Below are 8,629 nucleotides of genomic sequence, written 5' to 3'. Positions count from 1 at the left end.
CGCAGTCATTTGGGCTCTGCTGGCGTCTGGGCTCAATGTAGTCGCACCAACCTGTGAATACGAATGATCACCCTGTTTCGATACGCAAAGAAATGGAATGTTTACAGAATGATGACATGTCCAATTGTATAGATTAAATATATATGAATAAAGTATATTTTTGAAATAAAAAAAATAAGTAGGGTCCCAGAGCTGTGATCCTCTGACAGTCCCATCGTCAGACACAGAACTGGACGGTGTGGACCCTTGCCTTGGCTCAATGACACCAGAGCAGGTAAATGACCCCAGTGAGAGCCTGGATAGCTACCTCAGCCCAGCGAGGGTCCAGCAGTTCATGCTCACCATGGGGATGCAGACAGCTACCCCAGAGACAGGACAGTCAAATGGACAACGGTAACCCCATAAACTGGGGGTTAAAGAAGTTTTCTTTGCTATCGTATAACAGTGCACCCACTCAGTAGTTGGGTTCCGCTGAAGCCACAGCTAAATACTAAGAGACTGGATGGTTAATAAAGGGAACTGTAAATAGGATAACTGTAAATTCGATTAATTCAATCTGTTCTTTGTAATGTTAAGACATGCAATGTATATATCTATGAACGACAGGACAAATTGTACAAGTACCAAAGATTTATTTCTATGAATAAAGTATATTTTGAAATAAAAAAAGCAGGGTCCCATGGGTAAGGTAAGGAGGTGACAGTGGCTAGCACCCCTCCCATAAAAACTAAGAGCTGCAACGACTGGAATCCTGAAACAAAAAAAAAACAGAAAGCACAGGAAATACTCAGTCTGACAGGATTTGTTGAAATAAAAACAGAAGTGTCACTGGATTTGAAACTTGAATTCAGATTTCTCTTCAGATACTGCTAGACCAGAGTTTCTCCAGCAAGCTCTGTTCTTGTTCCTAAAATCAAATCCTTGAGAGAAAGAAGAGGGGAGAAGAACATTGGTTTTAAAAAAAAGTTTAAACAAGCAGATGACTTGAAGTTGGATCAGAGCCATCTCAGACTTTGCTCCAAGTCTTGGAGGAGCTCAAAATTCTGGCAACTCTTCGGTTCTGAACAAAGAGAAAGAAATCAGAGCCCAGCAGGTGGCTCACCAGTCCTGGACAGCCAGCTCATGCTGGTGAGAAACCAATGAAAGATATTTGCATGTTAATGGAACTATATCTCAGCAACCTCACACATCTCACATACAAATGAAGCACTTTGAAACGTGCTGATTATTCAGAAGGTGAATGCTGCAGCCCTTTTGCACACAGTAGTTTCTTTGGCAGTAATGAAATGAATGACCAATTACAGGTCCCACTCAAATAATCCATGCTCATCAGGGGCAGCCCTCAATGGAGTTAATCGCTGTTTGACGTTTCCTTTCCAAGCCTATACTCACCTTGCCTACAGCTCCATGTTTGACTACCGCCAAAAGGATGGGAATAGCCTTCAATAGAGTCACAAATCAGGGTGACTGTGATACACTACCCTGTTCACGTTCTTCAATCTGTCAGCAGCTATTGATGCAGCTTACCACACAATTCCCTATTGTTCAGTTAAATGGAACTATTCTTGCCAAGTTTCACGCTTGTCTATTCTGTCATAGCAAGACCAGAAATGGTTTCTCATCCCACACTGGGGCTCCCCAACTACTTATCTGTAGTATTTCATTCTCATCTACCAAAACCAATTTCAGGTCCTGCACATACAGAACTCTGCCTCACCCCATCTCTCTCAGCTACCACACTATCTGGCCTTCAGCACAGCAGTAGAAAATGACCAACTAATTGCGGGGAAAATGGAAACCATTGTCCTCACTTTTGGCCACTAAGTTGGTTTCTTAGTGGTTGACTTCAACCCTGTCGCCCACTTCAAACTTCGTAAAACCTCCCCATCAACTACTGAAACCCTCACTTTCCATAGTCTGCAGACTCAATACTCTGCTCGCTAGTGTTTCACCCTGAACCCAGCGTAAGCGGGAGCTCATTGCATAACTTAGGATACGGTAGCAGAATTTTCAAAGTCCCATTCACCCACCGACCTACCTTGGCTCTTGATCCAGCTAAACAACTTGCACTTGTACAGTGCCTATAACACAACAAAATGGCCCAAAGCATTTCATAGGAGTACTATAAACGTACTGGAACAAAACAACATCCTAGGAATCACAGCAGGTCAGGCAGCATCCGTGGAGAGAGAGCAAGCTCATGTTTCGAGTCTAGGTGACTTTTCTTCAGAGCTGACATGGGCTCACCTAGACTGAACTCTAGATTTGCTGTCTCTCCACGGATGCTGCCTGACCCACTGATTTCCAGCATTTTAAAATTTTCAGTTAGATTCCAGCATCTGCAGTATTTTGCTCCTACATAGTACAACACTGAGCTAGGTAATGAGATATTATGACAACAGATTTTTGAGAGCAGCATCTTAAAGGAAGATGATGGGCGGCACGGTGGTTAGCACTGCTGCTTCACAGCACCAGGGACCCGGGTTCAATTCCTGACTCAGTCAACTGTCTGTGTGGAGTTTGCACATTCTCCCAATGTCTGTGTGGGTTTCCTCCGGATGCTCTGGTTTCCTCCCACAGTCCAAGGATGTGCAGGTTAGGTGAATTGGCCATGCTAAATTGCCCGTAGTGTTAGGTGCATTAGTCAGGGGTAAATGTAGGGGAATGGGTCTGGGTTGGTTGCCCTTCGGAGGGTTGGTATGGACTTGTTGGGCCGAAAGGCCTGTTTCCACACTGTAGGGAATCTAATCTAATCTAAAACAAGGAGAGATTTTCAGAACTTGAAGGTCTAGGCAACAGAGCAGGTTAGAAGAGCTCAGCCCTCCACATCTCCAACAGCCCTGCAAGTCTTCCTCTATGTCAGTTCTCGAGAACCCTGACGTTAATCACTCCACCCACTGAGGGGGGGCACATTCCAAAAGACCAGAGCAGAACTGGGATGGTCAAGGGTCACTGGTCAATGCTATTTGTTTCCTCCCGACAGACCTGCTGAGCTTCACTAGCATTTTGTTTTTGATTTCTAGAATTCGCAGTCCTTCGATTTCCTTTTAAATTTCCAACACATTCAGCTGACGACACTGACCTCTGGAAATCCTCCACAAACCTGTTTACCTCAATTCCCTCCTTGTAAACTCACCTCAAAAAAAAACCCTCAACTCCAACTGAGTGTTTGGTCAGTGAGCATCTTACACAGCTCAGTATCAAACATTGTTTGAAATCTCACCTGTGAAGTACCTGGGGATATTTTACTACATAAAAGGCACTATATAAAAGATACCTTTGTCATCATTTCCCATTTTGTACCACTTATAAATCACACCCCACATTCTGGGCAGGGAGAATCTTCCTTTCAGCAGATTTGCCACAAGTCTTTGATTCCTCAGCAATTTCACATCAGCAGGCAACTGCTCAAAGTGCACAGACTGAAATACTTGGGAATTAGCTTGACATCTGATACCCTAAAAAAAAACTTATGTCAATGGCTGGTTCAATTCTTAAAGAGTGGAGTTTCTCTTCCCTCTGTCCTTGATTGACCGCAACACAAACACTCCCACAAGAGATTGGGGGACACCACAATTTATAAATTTGGTCATCTTGGTTGAAGGGAAAAATATTAAACTAACTTACTCCTCTGCTAACCGGGTTATGGAATCTTTCAACCTCACCTGGACAGGCTGGAGACACCATGGTTTCAATAGCTCCCAGCAGAACACTTCCCTCAGTACTATGCCAGTGAGACAGCCTGGGTTACAGAGAGTTGAGTGGAATGCTCACCTACACATCCTGAATGCATGGACATTCCTTTGGCCAATTGAGTGGGCAAGGTGGGGAAGGAAGTAAGTGGTACTTTGACTTGAGGGGGTATCTGGCCACAACAGAATTTTAAAAAAATAATCAATACACAATCATTGTGGAGATGCCGACCTGTCTTCCCATTAATGTTCTCCTTCTGGGTGTCGAAGCACCAACGGCAACATTGTATTCAATAAAGTGTTCATCCTCCTGGTCTAGAGTAGCATTCATTACCATCGAGCCAGGGACCAATCCCAGGTTTAATAGGAAGTTCAGAAGACTATGTCAGGGGTAGCACCACACACATACTGGAGGAGATGCCAACTGAAGGAGCACTTCAGGGCTGGAAACAGCAAATGCTGGAGATCACAGTGGGTCAGACAGCATCCAGAGAGAGAGAGAGCAAGTTAACGTTGACTCTAGATGAATCTTCTTCAGAGCAATTCAGGGCTGTGTACATACTGCTTCTGCATACTTTGCTTAAGAGTTAAGCAATTCCACAACCAACAGGCTGGATCAAGGCCCTGAACCCCTGCCTTATATCTAGTCATTAGTGTCAGAGGATATCAAGAATTAACAGGAGAAGGAGCTCCACAAAAAGCCCCCCCTTTAGTGACAGATCCTGACATGCAAGTAAATAGACAAGGCAGAACCATTCACAACCACACTGATACTATGGGTCCAGACAATATCCCCAGTCATGGTACTTAAGACACATGCTCCAGAAGTAGGTGCACTTCTAACCAAGCTGTTGGGTCTACAGGCGCTGTGAGGCAGCAGTGCTAACCACTGGGCCACCGTGCCGCCCCAGACAATATCCCCAGTCATGGTACTTAAGACACATGCTCCAGAAGTAGGTGCACTTCTAACCAAGCTGTTCCAGTTCACTACAACATTGGCAAACAATTTGTTTTACTTTGGGTAGATGCTAATGTCCTGACAATAAAAAGGAAGGCAAATTCACTTCAGTGAATTACTGACACCCCGAACACTTAAACAAACAGAATGAAGGTGTCATCAACAGTGCTGATGCATCAATATTCTGTACAGGGTCACTCCGTTCAAGACCTCAGTCCAAACAAAGGAGCCGAAATCAGAGGACAGAGACACACAGACACACCGTATCTGATCATGAGTGGTATCAAGGAGTCCAAGGAAATCAGTGTGAATCAGTAGAAAACTGCCTGGAGTAACATGGTGCATGAAGAAAGTTGGTAGTGCTTGTTGGAGGCCATACTTCTTGGTCTGAGAACATCGCTGCCAGAGTTACACAAGGAACTGACCTAGGTCCAGCATTCATAAATGCAAAATACCAGAGGTCAGGATGTGTTTGCTGACTATGGTTGCATTCTGTTCCATTCACAAACCCTGAGATAATGAAGCAGTAAACACCTACACAAAATCTAGGTTTGGGTTGATGTGGCATTAAGTGAATGCTACTTGCTGACAGGGCTAACTACTTTCCCTTGATATTCAACATTATCACCAAACTCCCACAGCAAATATTCCAAGTCCGACAGTTAGACAGAACCTTAACTTTCACATATTGTTGAAAGGGCAACTAGGAGACTGGGAATTGTGAGGTAATATGGAAGATCTTGTCTTCCCAAAGCCTGCCCACCACCTTTAAAGGCACAAGTCAGGAGCGTGGTGGAATACTGTCCAATTCCCTGGATGAGATGCAGGATCGACACTCAAGGAGCTTAACCACCCATGACAAAAACAGCCCACTCCATCACCACCTTCTTCAACACCTCTAACCATTCACTGTCTGCACCACAGGCAGTGACTGAACACCATCGACAAAGATGCCATGTAGCAACTCACCAAAGCTCTTTCAACCACATCTTCCATTCCCACCATCTCTACCACCTAGAAGGGCATGGAAACACCACCAATTGCAAGTTTCCTTTCAAGCCACTCAGTTTCCTCAAATGCAACTCCATTGCTGTTCCTTTGCTGTTGTTGGGTTTGTTTTTAATTTCAAAAATATACTTTATTCATGAATTACTTACAAGTTGTGGTGTTTAAATCTCAGAACATTCTGCCTAACAGCACTGTGGGCGTACCTTCACCACACAGACTACAGCAATTCCAAAAGGCGGCTCACCATTACCTTCTCAAGGACAATTAGAAATGGACAATAACACAGGCTTAGCCAATAAACACAGGCTTAGCCAACAATGCAGACTTTCAGTAAGTTACTGAGAACATGATTGTAACAGTGAGAGGCAGTATGAGTAATCGTGCAGCCATTTCCTCCTCCATGTCTATCTGCACATAACTTGAACTTAGAATGGGGATAAATTGTGTGTCCTATGCATGAGTTAATGTCACACTACAGGTGACCATGCTACACTATATGCTCTCACACACACACACACACAAAAATTGATGCGGTGAATTTGTATTTGCAGATTCATTCTATTTTGTTCAAAAAGCACACAATCGGTAGGCAGCCAATGTGACATTTTATAAATTCCTACTTTGGAAATAGAACCAGTCGAACTCCAGGTTGGGAAAGAGGCAGACTTTAATCTCACACCTTTAATGCATTGTCCGAGAGGAGATGTCACTTTTTTTCATACTGATAAAACCTGAAGTTAGCTCAAGAGCTGTAACTTAAAAGAAATTCTGGGATTTACATATTAATGAATCAAAATCTGCATCCCTATTCTAAGTGATTAAAGATTTAACAGCAATCTCGGTTTGTCTAACAGATCACATCAGTTGTATGACATTTGGACCTTTTACCATAAGGTCGGTGTCCTATGATCCTTCCCCACTAAAAACCTGATGAAGGAGCAGCGCTCCAAAAGCTTGCACTTCCAAATACACCTGTTGGACTATAACCTGATGTTGAGAGATTTTTCAAACTTTATCCACCCCAGTCCAACACCAGCCCCTCCACATCATGAACTAAAAAGAGCAGAATGAGAGAGTTGGTGAGTACCTGCAATAGCCATTGATAACTTGATATCTCTCAGGGATTACTTCAAAATATAGTTAAAAATCACAACACCAGGTTATAGTCCAATTATAGTGTAGCATAGTCACCTGTAGTGTGAAATGTACTCATGCATAGGACACAAAATTTATCCTCATTCTAAGTGATTAACTGCAATCTAGATTTGTCTCATACATCACAGCAGTTATATGACACTTTGATCTTTTACTTATAAATTGTGTCCTGTGATCCTGCCCCACTAGCTACCTGATGGAGGAGCAGCATTCTGAAAGCTAGTGCTTCCAATTAAACCTGTTGGACTATAACCTGGTGTCGTGTGATTTTTAACTTTGTACACCCCAGTCCAATACCGGCATCTCCAAATTCAAAATATTGGAGCTTCCAAAACAGAGTTGGGGGGTGGGTTCGTGTGATTTTTAACTTTGTACACCCCAGTCCAACACCAGCATCTCCAAATTCAAAATATTGGAGCTTCCAAAACAGAGTTGGGGGGTGGGTCAGGGTGGGGGGTGAGCCAGAACTTTGGGGCCCAAAGCTGAGGCAGTGACAGCTGTCACATAGCACCCACTGAGTTATAAACAACTGTGTCCCCTCTCCGACAAGCCCCTGCTCTCTCAGCACCACACCCACGCCTCCTCCAAACCCACTCCGCACTCTCACCAGAGGGCTCATGACAGATTCCAAACCTCAGAGTGGGACAAGGTCTGGGAAGTGCTGTTCCTGGAGCAAAGGAACTGGGTGGGGAAAGGACAAGATGAGTTGCTAAAACAAAAATAAGCACAGCCACCCCAAATAAAATTAAGAACCAAACTGAAAATCAAAACAGATGCAGAAAAAAAATGACATTTTACTTCATTCAAAATTTCAAACCCATTCATTCAAATAATTTTAACAATGTAGGAGGAAGCCATTCCTGGACTAACCCTATGGATTGATAGCCCAAGGTGAATGATACCACTTAAAAGGCTGAGAAACTGAGGTGGACACAGATAAATGAAGTGCAGCTTTGCTGATTTTGTGGTTTTATGAATAAGCGCAAAAAAATCTGCAGTTTTGGAATTCGGCAAAAAGTCTTCAGAGAGACTGGAGTGAAAGGGGCGATGAGATCCACTGTATGAGGGACAAATGCCGGGCTGAAGGTAACAGGGTGGGTTAACAAGGGGGCTTCAGGAGATACAGCTCAAATGGATTCAGGTGAGGTCAGAGCACTCAGAAACCAACCGCCCATCAGAGAGTGATGTTGCAACAGGCAAGAAACCGCGAGAACAAAACAAAAAAGTTAAGAAACTCGGATCAGACGTTGTCAAACTTCATGTGAAACCATTAATTGTCTTTCGAAACGACGAAGGAGAGGAAACAAAACCGCCCCCTTCAAGAGTACAACCGGAAAAGTTTCCGACCTTACAGGAGAGTAAAACTGCCCAGAGCCTGAAACTTACAAAAGGAGGAGAGGGTTGGTTTGTACAACCTGCCCACCCGGAAATCTTCCCAAGTTTGAAAAGTTGGGAGAAACTTTTCTCCCCAAGCTGCCTTTCAAATTTTGCTTCCCTCTGTGACAGCTCCGATCTATACCCCCCTCCCCATTATTCACTCACCTTCCACTCCCATGTTGTGGAACCAAATTTCCGTTCGATATTCACCCTTGAAACCGTCTCCTCCCCAGCCCGCAGCAGCAATAGTTCACTTCAACGTTGCTATTAGTCTGGACTGGTTTAGGGCTCCACCTTCCCGCAGGGTCCTAACGCCCTCCCTGGACCTAAACCACGCCCAACTGCAGGAGAGATCGCTGTCTCCTCCTGCTGGCTAAAGAGGGACACTGCAAAAAGGAACTGAATCCGACGCAGGAGCAGAGATACACAGCAGGTCGCC

The 8,629-nt window shown here is 44.1% G+C and overlaps 1 protein-coding gene across 2 annotated transcripts in view; it reads right to left on the bottom strand.

Moving 5' to 3' along the window:
- tmem51a (transmembrane protein 51a) overlaps positions 1-8,583 on the bottom strand; it is a 48,121-nt gene extending 39,538 nt beyond the window's left edge. For both annotated transcript variants that reach the window (XM_043675664.1, XM_043675663.1), the window contains exon 1: positions 8,356-8,583. The gene's annotated coding sequence lies outside the window, so the exon portion shown is untranslated. The remainder of the gene's footprint in view (positions 1-8,355) is intronic.
- Positions 8,584-8,629: the final 46 nt, after the last annotated feature.

This window comes from Chiloscyllium plagiosum, chromosome 34 (genome assembly GCF_004010195.1).
Source record: "Chiloscyllium plagiosum isolate BGI_BamShark_2017 chromosome 34, ASM401019v2, whole genome shotgun sequence".
Classification (NCBI taxonomy): domain Eukaryota; kingdom Metazoa; phylum Chordata; class Chondrichthyes; order Orectolobiformes; family Hemiscylliidae; genus Chiloscyllium; species Chiloscyllium plagiosum.
The sequence above is the reverse complement of the archived record's forward strand: the minus strand, read 5'-3'. Positions and strand labels throughout refer to the sequence as shown.